The following is a 26,213-nucleotide window of genomic DNA, read 5'->3' as shown; positions in this document are numbered from 1 at the left end:
GCCCTGCCCCTGCCATGAGTGTCGGCCTCCTGTACTGTGTGGCTTTTTATCTCCTGCAGGCAGGTGAGTCCTGGGCAGTGTCCCTTCCAGGGGTGAAAATTGGAAGGTCCTAGCCTAAGCCTTTCGGTGGTGGCTGCTGTATCAGCTTCTTGTCCTTCTCCATAGGTTTGGTGGATGCTGGTGTCACTCAGAAGCCAAAATTCCAGATCCGGAAAACAGGACAGATGGTGACACTGTCCTGTGCCCAGGACATGAGCCACAACTACATGTACTGGTATCGACAAGACCCGGGCCACGGGCTGCGGCTGATCCATTACTCAGTTGCTGCTGGGACCACCGACGAAGGAGATGTCCCCGAGGGGTACAATGTCTCCAGATCAAACACAGAGGACTTCCCCCTCACGCTGAAGTCGGCTTCCCCCTCCCAGACATCTGTGTACTTCTGTGCCAGCAGTTACTCCACAGCGCTGCACGGCCGCCTCCTCTCTGCACAAAAAGGCAGGGGGAGGCCCTGTGTCCTGGACTCAGTGAAACCTGTGCAGCCTCAACTCCCACCCTGGGAGCCTCGGAGCCCTGAGAGGCCTGTCATGCAGAGTGAAACTCGGTGTGTGCTGGGGTCCGTCTCCAGGACAGTGTCTGCCAGGCCTGCACCAGGCCCAGGGCCGCAGGCTGACATGTCTCCACCGATGCTGTCTGTCTGTCTTCTACAGCTGCCCATTAGCCAGGAAGGGGCTTCCCAGCTCCAACTTTTCTAGTCATTAGTCTGAGTCTGACTGATACAGGAGAGTTAGCATGTCCCTAGGTGGACAGGGAGGTCCCTAGTAGAATAAACAAAGACAGTCATATCCTAAAACTCTAGGTTTTGAAATCAAATCACTCCTTCACTCCAGGACAAAATGTAACAAGGCCTTGAGGTTAATCATAAAAGTCCCTTTGGCCTGACAAATGGAACAGATCCGATACATAAGAGTGGGTTACTTTGCTAATTCCTTTAGGATGGGCAAGCAGAACAAACCTGGCAGACGAATTTCATTAGAAGGCACCAGTTCCCTTCTTTAAACAGTTCTCTTCAAACAGCTCCCCTTCCCCAAACAGGCAAGGGAAGGTATAAAAGTAAGAGCTTTTGCCTCACTCACGGGACACCCCCATTTGGGACCCCCTCCGGCTTGGGAGCTCTGACCCTTTGCTTTCAATAAACTATCCTCTTTTTAAAACTCTTTGCCTCTCCGAGATGCGATCCCGGCCTCCAGCCAGACACTGCAGGCAGATCCAACATCACCTACATCATTTGGGGAATCATAGGAAAAATATTCCTCCATCATGACGCCTCCAGGATGGAAAATCACTGGTAACTCAGATCCCTCTAGACCCCCGTGTATCCCCCTGGGCACCTCCTTTCTGTCTCTCTAAGGTCCTCCGTCAGCCCTCACTGTCATTGGTCTCTGCTCCTGTCCGTCTTCCCTGTCCAGCCAGGGCAGTTGGCCCACAAGGCCCTGCTGGGTCTTCTCTGCCCACCTCCCTGGCCCCAGCTTGCACAGCTCACCCTGCCCTCTGCTACTCCAGCCACGCATGCTGCTCGTCCCTCATCTGTGTCACGTCCCTTCCCATCTCAGAGGCATCAGAGGCTAGCTCTTCTCCATGCGACATAAATGTGGATGTATAAAAAATATTGCTTCAGCTGAAAAAATGACAATATTAAAGTGAGAAATTGACAAATGTACCATTGTGATGGAAGATTTTTAACAAGAGTTCCTTGGTAAGTGACAGATCAATAGACAACACGTTAGCAAAGATACATAACATTTGGATAATGCCTTTAATGAGACCAATGCAAGGAAAAAATATTAAATCCTGCACACCCAAGTTAGAAAAAATATCCTCAATTAGACATTGAACATTTATGCAAAATGAGTAATGATTTGCATAGGAAGGAGGTCTCAGTTTTAAAGTACTGGTATCATAAAGAAAACCTTTTCTGACTAATACATTAAAGATTAAATGAAACAACAAAAGATAACTTTTTAAAAAACTTTATAGACGTGGAAACATAATTTCAAATAAATCCTAAACCAGAAATCTGAATAGAAATTTAAAAATGCTTAGAAATAAAAGATAGTGAGAATATACATATCAATAAATAAGTGTTCGATTAAAGCTGTACTTTAATGGAAATTCATAGGTGTAAAGAACTAGTGAGTTCAGAAAAATAACAATCTAAGTATCAAGCTTAGGATGTAGAAAAAAGTACAGAATAATCTCCCCGCCCCAAATCTGAAATAAATAAAGACAGGGACATAAAGAACAAAAATAGATGCAACATAAAGCAAACTATATTAACGAGACTCAACAATGACAATTACCGTTTCGGAAACTAATAAAATACACACACTGTAAGCAGGACTGGGGAAGATAAGCAGGTGGTAAATAAATAACAACAGGAATTAAAAAGAAGGGCTAACTGAAAATAGAACAGAACTCAAACTGTAAGAGAATACTGTGAAAATTGTCATTAAGTTAGAAAGAAATGAGAATATGTGGACTAGGAACATAACCGAATCAATAGTTGCTGTCTACCTACTTCCCAGAACTACAGGCGCAGACAGTCACCCAGCCGCGGGTTCCGTAATTCCATTGGAAACGGAATTCCTGGGGAAAATGTCCACACAGAGGAGTGATTCGTGAATGAGAAGATGAACTTGGAAATGCAGTGGGAGACCTCTGCATGAGGACAGCATTGGAGCTGGAAGTGGCAGCCCAGGCATTGATTTTGTTGAAAGGGGAGCTTATGAATCTTTACATTTAGTCATCTGAGTGTGCTGTGATATAAATTCTGCATCCCTGAGGCTGAGGGGCTTGATAGAGGAAGTGATGTCACTGCGGGAACTGCTTTGGGGGGGGGGGGGGGACAAGGGACGTCCCTCGTCCTCTGCTCATGCTCACAAGGCCCCTAACCTGGTGAACCTCCCATTCTGTCCCTGACCCTGCCATGGGCACCTGGCTCCTCTGCTGGGTGACCCTCTGTCTCCTGGGGACAGGTGAGTCCTCAGAAGACCAAGCAGTTTCATGTGTGTGTGTGTGTGTGTGTGTGTGTGTGTGTGTGTGTGTGTGAAAGAGAGAGAGAGAGAGAAACAGAGACAGAAACAGAAACAGAGAGAGAGAGAAAAATGACGATGACTACAATTGTTTTCCTCATTCCATTCCCAGCTTCTGTCTTCACAGGTGATGCAAGTGATAAAGTCTCCCAGTCCCCCAGGCACAGGGTCACAGAGAAGGGCCAGAATGTAAGTCTCAGATGTGATCCAATTTCCGGTCATATTGGCCTTTACTGGTACCGACAGACCCTGGGGCAGGGCCCGGAGTTCTTGATGTACTTCCAAGGCAAGGACGCCGGGGACACATCAGGGATGCCTAAAGAACGGTTCTCTGCTGAGAGGTCAGAGGGCTCGTACTCCTTTCTAAAGATCCAGCGTGCAGAGCAGAAGGACTCGGCCGTGTATCTCTGTGCCAGCAGCTTAGCCACAGCGTGGCACCGTCACCTGCTTCCTGCTCACAAACCTCATCCTTCTCTCACCTTGCAGCTCCTAAAGACCGTAAATGGGTCATTCATTGCTCTACACTCCCCAACGAAAAGAAGTAGATTTGGACGTCCGCTGTCCTTTGGGTAGAAAGAGGCCATCAATTAGCTGCTGAAACGCTGTGGCTGTAAACCTTGGTGGATGGAAATAACTATGGCTCGTTGGGTTCTAGGAGTCCCAGAGCCAGCTCAGAGCTCCAAGGCAAGGACTGAGCGAGCGTCCTGGACACAAACAGCCTCCTGCAGGACCCCAGGGCTGCTGCCCCCTCACACAGCTTTGGTTCTGTGTCGTGGACGGTGCCGTCTCCTCTGCATTTGTTGTTGGCGTCTGTAGAGTTTGTGACTGCCTCCCCTGGGTCTTGTTTCTCTAAAGCCTCTTCTGTCGCTGTTTCACTGGCAGCTCTCTGCAGTATATTATCAAGCCTGGCTTCCTGTTTGAAGTAATGTCCTCACTGCTTTTGTGCCTATTAACTGATAAACACACAGTGACAACAAGACTTCCTTTCCTCTGCCTCGTTGAAGCAACCCGTTTTCTTTGTTTTGTTTTCATTTTCCCACTGCTCCTGTCCTGGCGGTTAGACTGAAGCATAGTTTCACAAGTTCTCCAGTTTCATCTTGATTCCATGAATAAATCTGATTTCTAGAGACTGAGTGTTTTATTTGGTGTCCTAGCCTTTTGATTTGAAATAATTTCCCTGAATTCTTTAACTCAAGAAGATGGGGTATTTTCTTGATAATAACGTGCCTATTCCTTTTTATTTGTTCACTGTGTTAAATGTTGTTCTCTAGTATTTGTTTATATTATACAATATTATCATTGTTTATATAAATATAGACAATCATATTAGAAATAACATCTTTTACCTGTCTGTGGGTGCAGCCACAGTTCGTATCTGTTAAATCTAAAGCCTTGGTCACAGAGGACAGGTTTGTGGATCATGGTTTCTGGGAGTCCTAAGAAATCACCCGCTGCTCCAAGATGCAGGTTGGATGGCACAGACTCAGCCATGATATAGGTGCCCTGAGCCTTGCACAGTGGGAAGGGGAGTGACAGCCCCTCCAAATTCACTTATCAGAAATTGTGGCAGCTCAGGACACCAGATTCTTTCTCCAGAGAATAAGTGCCCCTGGCAGAGAGTTTTTCTGGTCTTATTTTAAGTGTGGCATCAGCAAAGCAGTCCTGCTCTGTTCCCCTGTATCTCCTGGGAGTGCAGAAGCCCAGGGAACAGACGGGCATTCCCTGTCCTTGGAATGCCGTTCCAGACACTTCCTTTCTGTGTTTGCCATCTCCCTCCGCATGACCCTGGCAGAGTCAGCTTCCTTATAATACTATTTTGCACCAGTGTTTTCTTACCTCAACTCCTCTGCTTTTTCCAGAATCATCTCTTACCTCACTACTGCTCAAATCAGCAGATGTACACTATACGACTTAATTCATTTAGTATAGACTGCCTTCTTTCCACCCATCCTTGTTTTCCCCTGATATGATAGATATTATTAATGTTTCCTCCAGGATTGCTTATTGCTGTATAAGATATCCTATATTTTTCTTATGTTCCAATTCTATTTTTATTCATACACATTTGACCCCATCTTGGTGGTAACCTCATTTCCTGCCGAGTCCTTTGCTTATCCATATTTTGATTGTCTTTTTTTTTGGGGGGGTGGGGGGAAAGCAGGGGACATTTTTGCTTTTTTTAAGTAATGGAGATAAAAGAAAGTCATTATACTAAAGTTGTGTGTTTTTCTTCCTATTTTAGGCTAAATAGTATTTACTTCCATCCCCCACCCTCTTCTCTCTCTCCTCCTTTCAGAAGATAGTTTTAAGGAAGCAGATCTCAGACTCTCGCTGCCAGATAATGTGATAGTAACTACGTAGGATGAGGGTGGGTATTAAGCATGGTAGCTCAAAGGAGTAGGGTCAAGGTTAGAATTAGTGTTGGGATTAGGGTTTAAGGAAATTGAGCGTACAGCTTGCAGGATACTGCTTCTGGAATATTCTCCCTGCTGACCATGCAGACACTTCCCAGCATCCCTTGAACCACTGCAGAAGAAATGAATGATGAAACTTCAGTGATTGACCACTAGATGGCACTGGGATGCCACTGAGACGTAAGGGGTTCTGGGGAGTGTCTGGGAGAGCAGACTGGGAGGGAAAGGGTTAAAAACTTAGGCATGGATCCAATATTAAGCAACCGTTGAAGAAAATTTCAGTTATTGCTAGGCTACCTCCAGCTACGGAAGAGGTGGAAGGTTTCTCTGAACTTGAATGAGGTCCACAGTTGAAGGATTTGGGCAAAGCAAGCCTTGATGTCAGAGGCAGGTGCAGACAGGAGCAACTGTCCCAGAGGAAGGTGGGAAACCAAGAGGGTGGGGTGCATCCTAAGCTCAGTGCATCCCAGCCACACCCCATCTCCCCTGCCGACCATGCTTAGCTACGACTACGAGAGGTGTTGCTGATTCAGCCTGAGCAAAGTCAGAAGGGACCCTGGGCCGGGGAGCGTCTGCAGGGGTGGGGGCAGTGACATCCCAGACAGACCTGTCTGTCCATTGGAGGAGGGCCTCTGAGCTCCCTCTCTCGGTCCTGTGGATCAGAGCATTTAGCTGGCAAAGCCTGCTCTCGCCCTGACCCAGTCATGAGCCCCAGCCTCTTGTGCGTGACTCTTTGTCTCCTTGTGGCAGGTGAGTTCTAGATTCAGTTGGAAACCTCCGCCATGGGTCTGCAAAGTCCCAGCTCCAAGCCTTTTCCTTTCCTTTGCAGACCCAGGTTACTCCTTCAGCCTTGTCTTTACCTTATGTCTGCCTCTGCAACAGGCCCCGTGAATGCTGCAATCACCCAGACGCCAAGATACCATATTATACAAACAGGAAAGAAGATGAACCTGACATGTTCTCAGCATATGAACCATTTTGCAATGTTCTGGTATCGACAAGACCCTGGACAGGGGCTAAGGCTGATCTATTATTCGGGAAGTGCCAGCAGCATCAGCAAAGGAGATGTCACAGAAGGTTATAGCGTCTCCCGAGACAAGCATGAGCATTTCCCCTTGACCCTGAATTCCGCCAGCACCAACCAGACCTCTCTGTACCTCTGTGCCAGCAGTGAATACACAGCACTGCACAGTCAGCTGCTCTCTGCACAAAAAGGACAGCCACACGCGTGAGGGATGCCTCCTTCCTGACGCCCCTGTCTCACCAGGAGGAAAAACTGCCTCTATTGAAGCTTCACCAGACTTCCCAGCAATGGTCTCTCAGTCCCAGGGGCCTTGGTGAGCATGGCCCTCCGTGTAAACTGAGGTCCATCATCACAGTGTGTGCATGTGTCTAAGTGCAAACAGCACGTAATGTTATTCCCTCGACTCGGAATGTTCTGGTAATTGAGTAATGCAGAGGAACAGTAGCATCCAAGATGAAATTTATATTTCATTTGCTTTTCAGTGGAGAAGAACAAAGCTGGAAACAGCTTTAAACTCCCTGAGTGATCTGGGATTCTCTGAGTCTAAAACTATTACATAAAGCAGCCTTGGGCTTCAAAGCCATTGAATACAAAGCCAGAATTCTCTGGAGGGAAATAAAATTCTCAGTAACAAGTTATAAAACATACAAGTAAACAAGCCACCGAGGGGAATTGTTAGTTGGTACATCAAACAGCAGCTTTAGACCCAAAGATGATCGACTAATAGAATTTTCAAAAACAAGACAGTAAACTAAGTCCCTTCCTGGGTCATAGAGCGGTGTTTTGAGTCGTCTGAGGTTATGGAGAAAATTAGGAAAGAACCTAATTCTTACTATTCTTTTGGGTTGGATTAAAATCTGTGAGCACCTCATTTTTTTTCTTGTAAAATACAGTGATACCTCGGTTTTCGAACATAATCCATTCCGGAAGACTGTTCGAGTTCTGAAACGTTAAAAAACCGAGGTGTAATTTCCCCATAGAAAGTAATGCAAAATGGATTAATCCGTTCCAGACCTATAAAATCAACCCCTAAAACAGCAATTTAGCGTGAATTTTACTACCTAATGATACCATAGATCTATAAAATTTACAGCGTTCGTAAACCGAAATGTTCGTCAACAGAGACATTCGAAAACCGAGGTACCACTGTTTTACAAAATGATATTGGGCAACAATTTTATGCTCCCCTAGCCCGTATTTCTCCTTGGCTCCGTACAGGTGAAAGTCTGCACCCAAAAGCAAGGTTTCTTAGCTTGGGATCCATTAATTCTGAGGGCAGGAGGTGTATAGTTGGGCTTCCCAGGAAGTACATGCCCCATGAGCCCCTGCTGTGCCCCTATGCACCCCTTCGGGCCTGCAAGGTGGGTAGTGGCTCATCCAGGACCTGCTCCCAGAGAGGGGAGCACGCTGCTTACTTGGCAAAATCTCCATTCACCAACTGGCCAATCTGTTGCAAGTCTACATGAAAGATGAAGTGGTGAAAATGATGAATGACCCATTTGCCAAAATTATGGCGTTTACAGCGGTGCAGAATTCATGGAATGATTTTAACAGCCTTTGAGAACTTTTTCTTTTTCTGTTTTTTTTTTTTTTTTTAAGTTTTTGCTTGGCTATGCTTTCTCGCAGCCGGTCCTCAGCTGTTTCTTGGCAAACTTGTCAGTTTAGCTGATTCTAATGCCAAATTTGAATGTTGTATATTTCAGTCACCGAGAACTTCTCACATTCTCAATATTTTATATGTGTGAATGTTCCTGTCTTCTCTTATTTGCGTGGGATTCATTTCTAAATTGGACTATAATAAAAGCATAAAATTGTAAATTACTCCCATTTTTAATGCAATTCATTTAGACATGTTTTAGTAATACTTCTGGTATAATTAATAGTAACATGCTCAAATTAATACAGGTATGGCTTGGTAAATGTTGACAAATGCATACACCAGTGGAACCATGACCGACATTAAGATAAAGAATGTTTCCATCACCCAAGGAAATTTCCTCGTGCTCTTTTCCAATCAGCTTATTCCCCAGGGCTAACTGCTTTTCTGATTTTTATCACCGTCGTTTTGTCTATTCTTGAACTTCATATAAATGCAACCAGATAGTAAATACTCTTACTCGATTGACTTCTTTTTCTCAAAACTTAATATGTTTGAAATGTACACGTGTTGCTTATCTCGGTAGCTTATGCTTCACATTACAGAGTAGTATTCCATTCTATATCACAGTTTGTTGATTCATGCTCCTGTGGGTGGATAACTGGGGGCTCCAGTCTTCAACTATTATGACCAGACTGAGCCCCTAATGCATGCTAGGTTTTGTATAGATTGTGTTTTAAAGCTTTGCAACAATCACGCAGGTCAAATACTCTGATACCCACTTTGTGGAGGAAACATGGAGTCATTTTCCCTAGGTCTCGTGGTTTAGAAGAAGCAGAATTGGGAAACGAATTTGTCCATGTTATAAAGACTGTACATCTTCCACGTGCCCAGCTGATCCATCGTTAACCTCATCTGGGCCACTCAGAACGGAGGCCCAGCCGCGTCTTCACGTGTCCTACAGGCAGCAGTGGGAAGCTCATACGTCGCTGTGGTCATGGCTGCCGCCTCTTCCATGGCAACTTTGAGAAACACACACGTTCACACTGATTCACTCTCATTTGTGTGCCGTCCTCGTGCCTTTTCCGAGTCTGTAGCTTACGCTTTCATTTTTTTTTATGGTGTGTTTCGATGTGCAAGCGTTTAATTCAGCAGTAGTTTTTCTCTGTCTCTTTATGAAAAAATTCTCCCTCACAGAAATGCCTGAAAATATTTTCCTTAATTTCTCCTAGTAAAATGTAAGATTTACTTTTCACAGGTAAGAATAAGTGCCTGAAAGACATTTTCACGTAAGGAATGAAGCAGAGATCTAGGAATATGAGAGAGAGAGAGAGAGAGAGAGAGAGAGAGAGAGAGAGAGAGAGAGAGAGAGAGAGACAGGTTCTGTGCAGAAGAAATAGCCTGTAAAAAAGACCCCGAGGCAGAAAGAAGAACATGGCACATACGAGGAAGTACTGAACGTAGATGAGTGAGGCTGGGGCAGAGAGAGCAGAGGGAGACTTGTGCAAGATGGTGGTGAGAAGATGGGTGAAGGGCAAATATAATGGGACCTTGCAGAGGTATTGCCCCATAGAAGAAAGGCAGCAGGGCAGAGACCGTCTGAGTGAAGGTTTATGTCTGTACGTGGAAGGGTGATCGAGGGTAGAGGGAGGGGCAGAGGTAGATGAAAGAGTCACTGGCTGGCAGGGACAGTGACATCACTGATTAGCTCCACTGACAGCCAAGTCTTATTTCCTCATCACACACGCTGGAGAAATACCCTTCCATCCCCCCCACATTCTGCCCCGACTCCGCCATGGCCTCCTGGCTCCTGTGCTATGTGGCCCTTTATCTCCTGGGTCAGGTCACTTCTCTAAAGCCCTTTCCTGGGCTTAGTAAGCCCTAATGTAAGCCATTACTTTCTGTCTGCAGTATTGGGGTCCCTGGCACTACGTCCAGCTTCAGCTTCCCCTCAGCTTAACCACCACCTCCCTGGGAAGCATGCCTTCCCCAAGTTACTAGGTCCAATCCCCTTATTATAAGGACTCATAGCTATTTAGTAGCACTTAGCACAGTTGTCATTTTACATGAACTTGGGTGACTATTCCGTAGAAACCCCCGTCGCTTTCTAGACTGGAAACCTCAGCATGTGGGGCCTGTGGACGTCCTTATTCCGTGTCCTTGCCAGTCCCCACCGCAGCTCCGGCACCAGTGGAGTCTTTAGGGGATGACTGAATCAGGACGACCACCCAGGTTCCCCCTCAGGCCACCCCACACGCTGCCCACATCAACTGGGAACTCCCACCCCTGTGTGTCCTGGAATCAGGTGAATGCTGAGAGGGCCCTCTCTTGGACTGTGCAACTGCATCCCAAGCCATTTTGCCGGGTTACGGCTTCCGATCTTCCCAGCAGCTTCCCCAACTTGTCTCTCCTTCAGTCTCTTCGCCTCCCTGTCCCCTGGATTCTGGAGGCACTGAACACGGGGCTCCGAATCGCCAACAGATGATCAGAAACAGAACGTCAAGGAGTGGGCATTCAAAGGTTATGGAGAAGGAAACTACATGTTTTCTCTATTACGTTGGTGGGTTGTCGCAGGGGTCGGGGGGTTCCCAGGGCACAAATATCTCTTGGCTGAGTTAGAGGCCTCGAGGCCTGATGCTCTGGACTGTATCCTGGATGCCCACTGTGCCAGAGCACAGAGCTGAGGGTCACCTCCACCTGTACCCACACCCTGGCTGTGGTTCAGGACGCTATGCTCGGTGCTTTTCTGGCCTTCCCTCCTCTGCCAGATAAGAAAAGCTGCTCATGACAGCAGAACATTTATGGACGGACGCCATGCATCAGGCCTTGAAGAATTGTGAGTCTTTTCTGGGCACAAGTAATCAAATCATCCAAGAATAGACCAAAGCCCTAGTTTTGCCTGAAGGATTCAGATCAATGCTTTAAAGACGAATGTAGTTTCATCTCCTTCGGCGGCGAAGACCAAAAATAGACTCCTGGTTTCAAAGAGTCCAACCCTAAAAGGACTGGACTTAGAACGCCTTCCCTGGCACAGTATTTCTTCCCACTCGTTTGTGAAAACCGCATTTGAGAAACCGGTGACCTGTTGTTCATAAACCCAGGAAGGCCATCACAATCAACGTTGTAACAATACTGCCACTTGAATTGGAAACAAAAGATGTGTGAAATATAACTTCTTTCTATTGAGTTGGGAGATGCAGGCACCAGAGAGGGTGCTCATTTACACTTGCTTATTTTAAAAATGACTTAGAAACACAGGAGCATCGTGACAAGGACTTGAGGACAAAAATCAGTATGGAGATTAATGAATTACTAGAGGGAATTGTTCTTTGTTTTTTGCTTTACTTCCCAACTTAGATCAGTACCCACCAGAGGCACCCTTTCAACCCTGCAGCCTCGAACGGTGAATTCAAACCGCTTTCAGGACACAGAACTTGCAGTATCCCCATCCTCCGTGCCCACATAGCCCACTCCTGCCCAATCCATGGATAGGACCAGGCGAATGCAGGAATGAGATCGAACGTAGGAGAGCTCAGAAGGAAGATGACAAAGTCAGCACTTTATACCTCAGCTTTGTTGAAGTGCTGTTGAAACCAGGTGGAGATGTCCAGGTGACAATATGAGAAGGAGAGAAATGAGGAGACTGGCCAGATAGGGAGTGTGGGGTCTGGGCAACAGAACACTGGAGCTCTGAGAGGTGACAGCCAAAGAATCTGACAGAATCAGTGTATATTTGAGTCTACTTTGGAATTACTATTTTTCATTAATTCTGTGCTTCGCAATGTTTCACCTTTTAACATTTCTGATTATGAGTGACAATATTTTTTTCTTAATATATGCTTAACAAAATGGTGCATCTCAGAGTTACTGGCATCTTACATGCAATTAATTAATTAATGTCAGGTAATCCGGAGGCTCAGTGATGTCACTGTGGGAACTGCCTTGTGGGGACAAGGGACGTCCCTCATCCTCAGCTCATGCTCACAAGGCCCCTAACCTGGTGAACCTCCCATTCTGGCCCTGACCCTGCCATGGGCACCTGGCTCCTCTGCTGGGTGACCCTCTGTCTCCTGGGGACAGGTGAGTCCTCAGAAGACCAGGCAGTTTCAGTGTGTGTGTGTGTGTGTGTGTGTGTGTGTGTGTGTGTGTGTGATGACTACAGTTGTTTTCCCCCTCACTGTTTCCAATTTCTGTCTTCACAGGTGACACAGATACTGAAGTCTCCCAGTCCCCCAGGCACAGGGTCACAGAGAAGGGCCAGAATGTAAGTCTCAGGTGTGATCCAATTTCTGGCCATACTGTGCTTTACTGGTACCGACAGACCCTGGGGCAGGGCCCGGAGTTTTTGATGTACTTCCAAGGCGAGGGAGCCGTGGACACATCGGGGATGCCTAAAGAACGGTTCTCTGCTGAGAGGTCAGAGGGCTCGTACTCCTTTCTAAAGATCCAGCGTGCAGAGCAGAAGGACTCGGCCGTGTATCTCTGTGCCAGCAGCTTAGCCACAGCGTGGCACTGTCACCTCCTTCCTGCTCACAAACCCTCCTGTGCTCACCTCTCCTCCTAGTTCTCAGAATCCCCAAAGGAGTTGCCTTGTTCTTCCTGTGTCAGGGGAGTAAGAACACTTGTGACTTCCACTGTTCTTCTGAGTGGAGCTCAGGAAAGAGCCTTTGAAACACCAGAACAGGTAAGGTTGGGCAGGAATCATTTTGGCTTATGGTTTCCTGGGATTCCTTTATACAACTCAAGATTCTACCATTGAGATGGAATATCAGAGCTTAGTGAAATATTCAGACATAGTGAAATATTCTCTCCTAAAACTAGAACGTTTCAGCACATTTATAAGAAACTGAGTGTGACCAGATCAAACCGTACTGTGCCCAGGTGTGGGCCAGCAAATACAGAGCACTGTTAGGCCATATGCAGCCACCAGACTTAAAAATAAATAGAATCCTTAGTAAGGATTGTCACTGACATTATTACCCAGAAGCAACTGTCACCCACAATGACGCATGTTGACATATGTCCATATATTGCTTTATTATTTCTCTTGACAATCCTGCAGTCATTCTGTGTTTAATTTCCTCATTCTCTAGTCTACTTTTAATAGAGATTTAAATTCATCTCAATTTAATAAAATCTAACCCCACTTGAGAAGGTGTTAAAGGGAAGTGAGCCAAAGAAGACCTGAATAACAGTTATCCTTGGGCATATGTTGCAAGACCCCCAGTGGGAGCTTGAGACCATAGGTAGTATCTAACCCTACAGAAACTGTTTTTTCCTTTCACTTAAAGGAAGCACTTTACAGCTTCTCCGTGGCACATCCAAATTGCCGGCATCCCTACACTTGTGCGTTGGGACCATTATTAAGTAAAATAAGAGTTACTTGAACACAAGCACTGCCATTCCATGACAGTGGATCTGATCACCGAGACGGCTACTAAGTGACCAACAGGCTGGTTGTGTACACAACATGGAGACAGCTGGACACAGGCATGGTTCACATCGCGGTGGGACGAAGCAGGAGTGTGCAAAATGTCACACATGCCGCTTTCTACTCAGAATGGTGTGCAATTTAAAACTTATTGTTTAATAATTTTCCTTTTCAGACTATGGTTGACTTCAGGTAACAAACCTCAGAAAGCAAAACCGCAGACAAAGGGAGACTACTGTGTGTAAAAGTAAAATGTAAGCTAAGGAGCCGATAAATGGATAAATATCTTACCATTGTAAGACTTTCCTAATCTATGTGAAGCAACATAATATCACTTGGAGGTAGACTCTGTTCAAGCAGAGATATAAAATACAAACCCTAAAGCCACCACTAAAATAGCAAATTCGGTGTTATAACTAATAAGCCAACAAAAGAGAGAAAATGGAATTATTATGAAAATATTCAATTATATACAATAAGACAGAAAGAATGAAAAGGGGACAAAGAAGAGACGGAACTAATAGAACAAATAGTAATATGACAGATGCTAACTAACCAGATCAATAATTATCTCAAATCTAAGTAGTCTAAATGCCCCAATTAAAAAGCATAGATTGTGATAGTAAATAAATTAAAAAACAAAAAACCTGTATGCTACCTACCAGAAATGCACTATAAAGACTCAGAACGTAAAAAGTAAAATGATGGAAAAGGTATACCATGCTAACACTAACCAAAAGAAAACTGGGTGTTAATATCAGACAAAGGAAATTTCAGAGCAGAGAATATTAATATCTGGGATAAACAAGTTCACATGTTAATGATAAAACGGCCAATCTATCAAGAAGGCATAGCAATCATAAACATTTTTGCATCTAAAAACAGAGCTTCAAAATACTGAAGCAAACAGGGGGAGACTGCAGGGAGAAGTAGACAAATTTACAATTGGAGTCAGACACATTTTAACACCTCTCAGTAACTGAACAACTTGACCCAAAAATAATCATAATAATCAGTAAGGATATAGACAACATGAATAACCTTGCTAACCACTCTTATTCTAACTGACGTTTATAGAAAACTTCACCCAACAGCAGCAGAATACACATTCTTTTCTGGTGCATACTGACCAGGTACCAGGACGGACTACAGACTCCAGGCAGAAAATAAGTATCGATACATTGAAAACAATTCGAGTCATACAAAGCATGTTCTCTGACCACAGAGGAACCAAATTAGAAATCAATAACAGAAAGAGCTCTGGAAAAATCCCAAATACTTGGATGAATAACAATCTTCTAAATAACCCATGAGACAAAGAACAAACCAAAATGGAAATTACAAGTATTAAAGTGATTTTAATGGAATGAAAATGACAATATAACCTATCAGATGCCACTAAAGGAGTATTTAGGGGGAAAACTGAAAAACAGGGAATAATTCCCTGCGCAATCTGAGGCCAGCGCTATTATGATACCCAAATCAGACAAAGATTTACCAACAAAACAAAACCGATAGACCGATATTTCTCATGAACATGATTAATAATCCCTTCGGAATTCCAGTATATCAAATACAATAACATCTAAAAAGGATAACACATTGTGACCAAGTGGGGTTTATCTTAGTAATGTGCAGTAATTAACATTTTAAAAACCATCAATGTAATTTACCATCTCAAATACTGAAAAAAGAAAAATCAGGTGATTCTCTCTATAGATGCACAAAAAACATTTGATACAACCAACATCCATTCCTGGTAAAAACTCTTAGCAAATTGGTAGTGATTGGAAACTTCCTTCCCCTAATGAAGGGCATTTACAGAAAATCTATGGTTAACAGATATTTTTGCAGGTAGACTATGATAAATTCAGGATTCATATTGTAACTCCTAGAGCAAACACTAACAGTAGCAGACAGAGAGGAAAAATAGTCATTTCAACAAATGGTGCTGGAAAATCTGTATCCATATGGAAAAACAATGAATCTCAATCATTATCTCACCCCATAAACCATAAGTTGGTGACTAAGGCCCATGGACCAAATCTGGCCTCTGCCTGTTTTTATATGGTTTAGAAGCTAACCATGGTTGTAACCTATGAAAATTATACAAAATTCAGATTTTGGAATACACACACACAGTTTTATTGGAACACAGCCACGCTCATTCATTTATGTAGTGTCTCTGGCTGCACTGGCACTGCCGGAGCAGAGTCGGGCAGAAAACAGAAAATATTTACTATCTGACCCTTTACAGAAAAAGTTTGCTGACTCTTGCCATAAACAAAAATGAATATGAGATGGAGCAACATTCTCATGGATTTATAACACTTCTGAACCACAAAACGTCTGAAAGAAAACAGCAAAATTTCTTCATAAGCTTGGATCAAGCAAATATTTTTTTTAAAAAAAAAAGGATGAAAACTATTTTAATCTTTGAAAGTACACTTTTCCTTATCAAAATTTTAAAAATTCTGTTAACAGAGATCCAAAGATATTAAGACTATCTATAGATACTTGAGAAAGGGTATGTATTGAAAATAGACACAATTCCTACAAATCAATAATAAAAAGACAATTCCATTTTTAAAAAGAGCAAAATAATTGCCCAGAGTATTAAAAAAGAGAGAGAGAGATATGAGTGGACAGTTTCCTCTTCAGGGAATTGATGGATTTATTTCCAGCTGCTTACGAGATTTGTGGGCTGATAGAACCCCACTGTCAGGCGTCCCCCTGGAATCACCTTTGGTTAAAGAGAGGATTTTGCCCAAGGTCCCACCCCCTTCCCAGGGCAGCTGCATCTAATGACTGGCTGGCATCCTCTTCCCTAGAACACTAATTGATGAGATTTAAATTTTTGATTCCTGTTTTTGAAAAATGCGTCATGCCTCCCTCACTACCACTTGCAAAGGGTGAGCCTGAGATAGGTAAACATCAAATCAGCAGGAGCTGTGCTGTATCTTGGCAGGTCCTGACACCTCATTTAGACAATACGGGGCCAGCCTGGGCAGTGTCAATAGAGCAACTGCATAACTGGCCGCTTGAGGGCGCTGTGGACCCACGGAGAGAGGGCGGATGGACCGGTGCGGGAGAGGGAGGGTTAAGGAAGCGAGTCTTGGGTTGGTCTGTGATCAGGGGGGTTATCTGAGGAATCAGAATTAGTACTGATCATACGGTAGTCTTCTCACATCAACTGATATGCAGGTGTGTTTGTCACAGCGTGGAACCGTGAACTTCACCTCACATGGAGTTATGGCCTCTTTTGGAGCCTACGTTTCATGGAGAGTGTGATGGGCTGTCGTAGGGCAGCCTGGAAAATCCAAGCCAGGTGTAGAGCAAGAGGCAGCTGCTCGGAGAGAAAGAGAAGCTGTGGGGTAGAAGCCACCCTGCCCCAAACCTTGCCAGGTCCAGCTCTGCACAGCCAGCCACACCTGTCCATAGCAAGATGGACAGAATGGGGGTGGCCTGGACCAGCGGAGCCTGTCCAGGGGGTGCAGGGTGCCTGAGGGTGCCTACAAGGATGCTGACATCACAACAGTGACATCACAGGCAAGCCCTCCAAACAGAGCAAAGAGAGGAGCAAAACTGCTTTCTCACTGGAAAGACCAGAGCCCTGAGTAAGGAGATGGCCAGCCTTACCCTGCCTCAATCTTCCAGGGGCACCTGGCTCCTCTGCTGTGTGGCCCTCTGTCTCCTGGGGGCAGGTGAGTCCTGAGTTCAGGTGGGACCTCCTTTGAACCCAAACCTTTTGACGGTTGCTGGAGTATCCATCTCCTTCCTGTGCTAGTCTCCAACTTCTGTCTCCTTCCTCCATAGGTTCAGCGGATGTTGGAGTCACCCAGTCTCCAAGACACCTAATCAAAGGCCGTGGGGGGAAGGCTGTTCTGAAATGCCGTCCCATATCTGGACACAAAAGTTTGCTCTGGTACCAGCAGACTCAGGGGCAGGGTCCCCAGTTCCTCGTTGAGTATTATGAGAAAGAGGAGAGAGAAAAAGGAAAAATCTCTGATCAGTTCTCATTCAAACTATTCAAAGACTACAGCTCCGAGCTGACCAAGAGCAGCTTGCAACTGGAAGACTCGGCCGTGTATCTCTGTGCCAGCAGCTTAGACACAGCCCTGCAGGGTGAATGGTTTTCTGTACTTAAACCTTCCTGTCTCAGCTGAGGATGTCAGAGGGAGAGGGCGGGGCCTTAGTCAAGCTCTAGGGACACTTCTACCTCTTTTCTAACCCTCTCGCTGCCCTGCCAAGCTCAGCCAGAGCGTCCCTGAAAGTTCTCACAGGATCGAAGCAGGAGTCAAACCCATATCTCCATGCTTCCAAAGTCAGCATTCCCCTAAAATTCCAGGGTGCTTCCTGGGCCTTGGTCCATAGAGATAACAGAGCACTGTCTCTTCCATTTCAAGACCAGCTGAGCTTGCATGGGGGACAGGAGGGAGGGTCACACTTCATGGTGTGTGGTCATGACAGCTGATTGCCTACCACTTCTAGGACACAGAACTTCAAGCCAGAGAACGTGTGTTTGTCCTGTCACAGTTCATAGAGCAGGGCCATGATATCCCCCCTAATACAGGAGCTACGTGACTAGGGGCATTTCCAGACTATCAGAGGATTCAGCCGAAGAAAGAGCCCTCTAGGAATTTCAAGCGGAACTCTGGGAGTTACTACAGGGAAATCGTGCTTCTAAGCTACTGGAAGGTGTGGAGGAGGGAGTGTCTCTGAAGGGTACAGCTTGCCCTCAGGTCCACCACTTTCAATCAGAAAATCTGAAATTGCTACTTCTGCCCAGGCCAGGAACTGCAGAAAACAGCCGAGCGTCACAGTCATTAAATGTACGGTGTAGCCATTTACACACAGCAGGCACAAGTTTACTCATGAACGCAGACCGCTTTAATTCTACCCCTTTGGGGCACTTAATTCTGTGCCCTGATTTATTGCTCAGTTACTCCGTGAGGTAGCACGACTTTCCCACAGTCTAGGCGAAAACACTGATTGTTAGAGAGTTTAGCTAACTTACTTAAGGAGGCACAGCGAGCAAGTACCGGAACTGGGACGCAGACACAGGCCATACCGACATCCATCCCTGCTTTAAACCACTCCGCCCTTCCACATTTTGGTAGGACACATCTTCAAAATTGGAACACTGACCCAAATGTCCCTTTCAGAAATGCTGGCGCTGACACCAGTCAAGATGTGCCTTGCAGAGATTTTACACAAGCCAATGAAACGAATTACCTCCTACCAAGTATAGGCTCAAGAAATCTTAGCTCCCTGTGAACTCTGACTCATCTCTCGTCTAGCACAATTATGTACTACGTGCAAGTCTGGGCTCAAAGGCGGGCACGGATTATTTTTGCCTCGCTCACCTGTGTTCCAGACACAAAGTCATCTGAAACGCAAATCCTGTCATCTGGTAATTTATTAGATGAAATTCACTACAAAGAGTCACCTGTGAAGGGAAAATGAAAATGGGACCCACGACAGCACTTCTCGTTTGATAGTAAGTCTGATATGCAAGGAGGTGTGGGGCTTCCAGAAAGTTGTGGCTTCAAAGTGACTGGTGATCACACAAAAGAGCAGATAGAAGAAGGGTCGGTTTCAGTTGAACAGAGACCACCACAGTGGAGCCTCTAGTCCCTTCCATCACATGCTCAGCCCATCTCTGATTTTAGTCTCAGCTGCAGTGAGACTAGAGGTGAAGTCTTGCGTCAATTCCCCTAGTACTGACAACGGCCCCCTCCCATGCATGTGGGCGTCCCTCTGCTTTCTGCCCTGGGTCTTCTCTATGTCATAGGAGCCCTCAGGACTTGAACACAGGGACAGTAAGAGCTGCAGGGCTGCTAATCCTCCTAGTGGGAGCCTAACTAAACCATCACAGTGATGGGATGATGTGACCAGCAGAAGACCCTTCCCTTTGGAAGGGACTGCCATTTTTCTTTCATTCCTTCTGCCATCCATGCATTCAAAAAGTCTTAGAATGACATGTATGAACAGATATTTTTCCAGTTCATTTTGGTTTATTTTGAATTCCCAGCAGACTCACAGGGGTCTCTGCTCCTGTTAAACTCTGAACGTTGTTTGTAACTGAGTAGACTTGGTTATGTTTACAGGCGTTTGGTTATGTTTACAGACGTTTAGTTATGTTTACAGACGTAGAGTCTGCCTGGACTCAGATTCATTCATTCCCTTCATCCTTCCATTCAGCAAACACTAACTGAACGCAAGTGCAGAGTGGATCCAGGTTTTGTGGGGCCGAAAGCTTATACAATTTTAGGGGGCACTTTGAAAAAGAGAATAGAAAAAAAGTTTAGAAAATCTTGGAAAGATTCTGTGCAAGTGAGAAGGCCTGAAATTATTCTTCATCACCTGCCTGGCCAATCCACCCTTCACTATTTGCCATGTATAGGTACTATTCCAGGTGCTTGGGAAACAACAGTGCAAAGAAACAAAAACAAACAAAAAACCGTTGAGATGAAGTGCATGTTTTCAGCCACAACAAAATGTGTGACTCAATAATTAATTAATTTAAAAATACATTAAAAAGGAAATATTCCTGGTAAATCTTTATCTTCCTAAAGCAATCAAGAGTGTTATTGAGAATACTAATATTCTGGGTAGATCATACTTTATTATGAGAACAAGCCTCAGATCTCTGGGATTCCACATGCCCTACCCCAAATAATGTAAGTCCTAGCAGAAAAACTCCCCCCCCCCTTTTTTTGCACTAACCCAGCCACGGGCAATAGGCAACTTTGCTATGTGGCTCTTGGTCTCCTGGGACCCAAGTCCTAGATATACCGGGGGTGCCAAAAAAATGTATACACCTGACTTGTATTCATCTTTTGTTATCAGTATATATTGCGTATTACAATTTTAATACAGTTTTTCCTTTCTTAAAAGGTGTGTGCATTTTGGGGGCACCCTCAGTAGATGTGAAGGCCCTTCCTGGGTTTGCCAGGCCCCAGCCATGAGCCTTTCCATGTGATGCTACATCAGCTTCCTCCTCACCGCTGATTTCTGACTCCATGACCTTTCTCACTATTGTGTGATCATAGTTGCACACCGAGACATGCGGTCACACAAGTAGAGAAGTCTCACACCGACGTATGACTTGTATAAGAAACAGCAGCACGTACTGATACTGACTAGCTGTAAGCTTCACACTAACTATAACACCTGTATGACTCAATCAGTAGTTTCCTATTCGGTGGGCGCAAGACCTTCTGAGTGCAGACACAGAGCATTTCCTGTGATCCTGGAGGCATCAGACCTGGGTATCTCAGGGCAGAGATCTCATCCACATTGCTGACGAGCCTCCTCTCTGTTTCACAGAAAGCTCAGTCACGGGGACTCACGTGGCCCAGTCCTCCGTGGCCTCTCCTGAAACGAAGGGAGGACTCGTCCCGCAGGGGCACACACACACCTGAGCACAGATGGCAGGGCTCGCATCAGTTGGTGAACTGTGAGACAACATAAAACAATTCATCAAATTCCAATGACCCCTGACCTTGAGACTGAAAACTTGCTGGACATCAGGTGGTTCTTTTAACCAAGAGGATCGTTATAGGCTGACATCCAAATTATCCAGCGTTTAGGCAAAGGGAAAAAATAGTAAAAGGTGTTTGGAGGTAAATTTTGAGCAGAGAAGTCACAAAAGTACCAGGAGTGCCATGAGAATATTTCTTAGTCTACAGAAAAATTATGAAAAATTAGAACAGCATACAAATAAGGAATTGTATCATTATACACAGAGGCACAAATTTCCTTACTAAAAGGCAGGGGAAACACATATATACTTATAAGATTTCTTTGAAAAACAGACTTACAAATTCTCTCCATGCTGAGCTGTTCAACTTTATATTATTGCTTTGTTCCTGTGGGGAAGGGGTGTGGCCGGTTAGCTCTGCAGCTCAAACACTTGTCAAGGAGAGTGACATCACTGAGTCACGGAGAGCCCAAGTCCTAGTTCCTCAAAACGGAACTGGAAGACATGAGATTCTACCCTGGACCTGAAATGGTCACCAGTTTTTTCTTCTTCTGTGTGGTTCTTTGTCTCCTGTGGGCAGGTGAGTTCAGGTGGACCTCCTACCCCGGAATTCCCAGACCTCAATACAAGCTTTCCCCTTAGGATGACATCAGGCTCTATCACTCTCTACAGGACACATGGATGCCGGAATCACCCAGAGCCCAAGGTACAAGGTCACGGGGACAGAAAAGAAGGTGACTTTGACATGTCACCAGACTGAGAATCATGACAGCATGTACTGGTATCGACAAGACCCGGGCCATGGGCTGCGGCTGATCCATTACTCAGTCGCTGCTGGGACCACCAGCGAAGGAGATGTCCCCGAGGGGTACAATGTCTCCAGATCAAACACAGAGGACTTCCCCCTCACGCTGAAGTCGGCTTCCCCCTCCCAGACATCTGTGTACTTCTGTGCCAGCAGTTACTCCACAGCGCTGCACGGCCACATCCTCTCTGCACAAAAAAGAGTCATGAGAAAGACTGAGGTTGCACCACAGTCACGAGGCCTGGTGCAGACCCCAGGGAGCCCTGCCAGCGTGGGGCCTTACAGCACTGGGCAATATGACCCTCAGGGCTGAAGTCACTCCCTATGCCAGTCTCAGCCTGACTGGAGGTCACCCCAACACCCTGAGCTGGCTGGTTGTCTCCTCTGCAGCTCTCTCTTTCTGCTCACAGAGAGGAAAATCGCTCTGCAATTGAGACTGATGAAGATTCCTTTGACAATCTCGAAGCCCCTACATTCTGCTCCTCTAGGGGATTCAGTGACTCATTCATCTACCTCTGCCCCACCCTCTATCCTCTATCACCCTTCCACGTACAGACATAAACCTTCACTCAGACGGTCTCTGCCCTGCTGCCTTTCTTCTGTGGGGCAATACCTCTGCAAGGTCCGATCATGTTTGCCCTTCACCCATCTTCTCACCACCATCTTGCACAAGTCTCCCTCTGCTCTCTCTGCCCAGCCTCACTCATCTACGTTCAGTACTTCCTCGTATGTGCCATGTTCTTCTCTGCCTCAGGGGGTCTTTTTTACAAGCTATTCTGCATGGAAAGTATGTCTGTCCCTCGTATTGCTAGATCTCTGCTTCGCTCCTTACGTGAAAATATATTTCAGGCACACTGACTCTCTTAATTGTGAAAAGTAAAGCTTAAATTTCACTAGGAGAAATTAAGGAAAATATATTTAGGCATTCATGTGAGGGAGGGTATTTTTAGCAAAGACGCAAAAGAACCCAAAAATATTTACAAAATATATAAATATTTATAAAAAATAATGTAATATTAAAAATAACAAAAATGTATTTATAATTGCAGTTGCATTAAATTAAACTCTTGTGCATCAAAACACACCATAAAAAATACAAAGGTAAATTACAGGCTGGAAGAGACAGGAGGGATAGAAACACACGATGAAGAATCAGACCGTTCACGCACGCCAAATCCCCAGGGCTCCTCTGTGACTCCCAGTCTCACTTGTAGTTGGAGGGTTAGGAATCTATGACCAAGTTCTGATCGATGGGATGTGGCTAAAAATTATTAATCCAATTCCAAGCCTTTCCTCTTGTGGCACTTTGTTGGGGGTCCCCAAGTATGTTTGGAGATTTGCTAGAAGGCCCCACAGAATATGGCGTATAGTTGCAGTGATGGCACATAATTGCAGATTTATCAGTGACATGGTAAGTATTCAGTGGCAAATCATAAGGGAAAATGAGGTGGAATCTGGAAGAATCCCCAGGCAGGCTTCCTTATGCTCTCTTCCTCCTGGGAGGGGTCACACAGAGGTCACAGGTGTGATGTTTCTGCCAAGGGAGCCCGTTAAGGACTCAGTGCCCAAGATTTTATTAGGAGCTCATCGCATAGGCACCCACTGCATACAGGTACTAAAAATCTAGACTCCCAGAAGGAAACCTGGTGTTGGCATCAACTATGCTGTTTGCACTAACAGGCTAGGAACAACGAGCACATTTCTCAGTTAGGAAAAGTTGATATCAGTACAGGCCACTGGTTACCAGCCAAGTTCCCAGATGCCAAGGCCAGGGCCAGTCTTACAAGCAGGGCTTTGTAAGCACAGAAGTCTTAGGCCCGCTGTGTTAAGTCTTTTCTGCACAGGCACCCCTTCCACTCTCTTTTTCCACGGCTTGGTGAACTTGGGAGGTACCCGTTACAGATCACCTAATTATAATATGGAAGCAGCCCAGCTCACTGAACCATAATTTGATGATACTGAAGAAAGCTGTTCATGAAGCATATACATATTAGAGAATAATATTATACGAATGTTCATTTTTGTATTGTAATAATGGCATGTGTGGTTATACAGGAGAATGCCCGTTTTTATAGGAGACACCTATTGAATCGTTAAGGGTAAAATGGACAGAAAGAAATGAAGCAAATGTTACCAAATGTCAACAAAGGGTACGCAGACTGAGTGGCAAACCTTCTGAGCCCGTATGGGTGCAGACAGAGGAGAGCCGGGAGCCAGGCGATACTCAGAGACCCTGCAAATGGGACACACCTGCCTTGGGAGACCATCAGAGAAACCTGAGACAGGCACCTGTACCCCAGACCTAACCCATCTTGGTGGTGTGCCTTATGCTGTACAGGACAATACAAGGCGAATGTAGGGGAAGAGAGGAAATCATTCCAGACCTTGCCTGGGCTTGTCTCAAACTGCTGCAGTAACACTACAAATATCCTTAACAAGAATCAGAGTTCCCAGAACTCCAGCCTGCCTTCCCTCAATCAGCAAGATGCCTCCTTCCTGTCCCAGCATGGATCTCGTCATGGAGTTCCTCACTTATGCTTCCCAGGAAACAGGTAAGTCCTGGGAACACAGGGGGCGTGTCTTCCCTGGAATTGACACGCCTCGATTTCAGGTATTTTGTATGGAGCCTGACTGGCCCCACCTGTCACCAGTCAAGGCTCGGTCACCACCCACCTTGGTGCTGTTGTCATTCAGAACCGTTAACCCCTGGTCACAAGGACAGAAGAGTAGTGATACCTCGATGTAAAGAAATGTCCCATCGTGGAATTATTAACTGGTGCCAACATGAGTCAGACTCAGACCAACAGCTTTTCTACCTCAATGACAGAGAATTTATGTGGGAAATAGGTCGTTCTGATCATTCTACACCTACACGTCTTCGCTTGAGAACCTTGACATGCAAGCCCTCGGTTTTTGAGACACGGCACATGACTATACCGTTTCCACCTCTTTGGACACACAGTTCCTTGTTTTGTTCTCCCATGCCAACTTCCAGGGCCTCTCCAACCCTCCAACCCTTTCGAACTCATCACTCAGACAATGAAAGGAAGTGTGTTCACAACCAATGTTGCCCCATTAAAAAAAAAAAAAAAGCATCGGATACTACTCACTGAAATTCAATTGTAAATTATGCTAGAGCCATACATTTTTTAGTATTCCAGAAGGTATATTCAATTTTGTATTAATTGCTGCTGTATCCACCCTGGGTTTTTCAGGGAAAAGAGAGTTTTCTTCTCTTCCCAGATAAGATATAAGATATTACCTCTATGATCTCAAAGCACAAGCAACACCGTGATAAAGGCTTTGGGTACGTAATGCACCACGGAGGCCGCTTAAAGGGGAAACTGAGCTTTGACCTTCAGACAAAATAAAACCTTCCAACTCATCTAGGCTCAGGGCATCCGTTTATCCCTCTACCTTCAAGTGTGTCCGTTAGTTCAAGGTACTTCCAGAATAAAGCCGTGGCAATTACCCCAACTTCCACTCTGTCTACGTTCACACCACTGGGAGAACGGAGAACCTCGGAAAAGAGAAATGTCCACAGAGAAGGATAATTACAGATAACACAGAGAGGTCATTGATGTCTCAACTGCGAGCCGCCTTTGACACAACCAAGCCGAACCATCCAGTAGAGTCAGGGGATGGTGATGGGCGGTGTCGAGGTGAAGTGGAGATCCCATCACTCGAGCCGTGGAGCGCTGAGCATTTGCAGAGACAGTGATGTCACTGTGGGAAGTGCCTTGTGGGGACAAGGGACATCCCTAGTCCTCTGCTCATGCTCAGAAGAACTCTGCCCTGGTGAACCTCCCATTCTTGCCCTGACCCTGCCATGGGCACCCGGCTCCTTTGCTGGGTGACCCTCTGTCTCCTGGGGATAGGTGAGTCCTCAGAACACCAAGGTTTCTGTATTTTATCTTTCAGTGGCTATTCCAGTCATTTCCTTTTTCTATTTTCAAATTCTATCTTTTCCCCGCCGCACAGAACTCACAGAAGGTGGAGTCGCCCAGTCCCCCAGACATAAGATCACAGGAAAAGGACACGCTGTGACTTTCTGGTGTGACCCTATTCCTAACCACCAAACCCTTTACTGGTACCGGCAGACCCTGGGACAGGGACTGGGGCTTCTGGTTCGCTTTGAGAATGAAGCTGCGATCGATGATTCCCAGTTGCCAAAGAATCGATTCTCTGCTGAGAGGCCCGAAGGAACAAACTCCACTCTCAAGATGCAGCGTGCAGAGCTGGGGGACTCGGCCGTGTATTTCTGTGCCAGCAGCTTAGCCACAGCGTCACAGACACACTTCCTTCCTGTGCACAAAGCCTTAGGATTCTCCTCTCCATTCAGCTCACAGCCACTCTAAACACAG

The 26,213-nt window shown here is 45.5% G+C and overlaps 1 protein-coding gene and 2 long non-coding RNA genes across 4 annotated transcripts in view; 2 read left to right on the top strand and 1 right to left on the bottom strand.

The window, feature by feature from the left end:
* Nucleotides 1-26,213, bottom strand: part of LOC141567572 (C-type lectin domain family 2 member L-like) — a 209,848-nt gene that overhangs the window by 9,366 nt on the left and 174,269 nt on the right. The gene's annotated exons all lie outside the window — the stretch shown is intronic.
* LOC141567571 (uncharacterized) lies at nucleotides 2,747-9,929 on the top strand. Of its 2 annotated transcripts, none has more exons than XR_016021905.1 (3): nucleotides 2,747-3,035; nucleotides 3,205-5,928; nucleotides 6,389-9,929. It is a non-coding gene; the product is annotated as an uncharacterized LOC141567571 (long non-coding RNA). The 2 variants fall into 2 exon arrangements; XR_016021904.1 differs by having other exon boundaries at nucleotides 3,205-6,256.
* LOC148757365 (uncharacterized) lies at nucleotides 16,012-22,296 on the top strand. The gene is made up of 3 exons (XR_016022222.1): nucleotides 16,012-17,262; nucleotides 17,375-21,624; nucleotides 21,717-22,296. It is a non-coding gene; the product is annotated as an uncharacterized LOC148757365 (long non-coding RNA).

Source organism: Rhinolophus sinicus, chromosome 8 (assembly GCF_057876585.1).
Source record: "Rhinolophus sinicus isolate RSI-liver-muscle chromosome 8, RSI-T2T, whole genome shotgun sequence".
Taxonomy (NCBI): domain Eukaryota; kingdom Metazoa; phylum Chordata; class Mammalia; order Chiroptera; family Rhinolophidae; genus Rhinolophus; species Rhinolophus sinicus.
The sequence above is the reverse complement of the archived record's forward strand: the minus strand, read 5'-3'. Positions and strand labels throughout refer to the sequence as shown.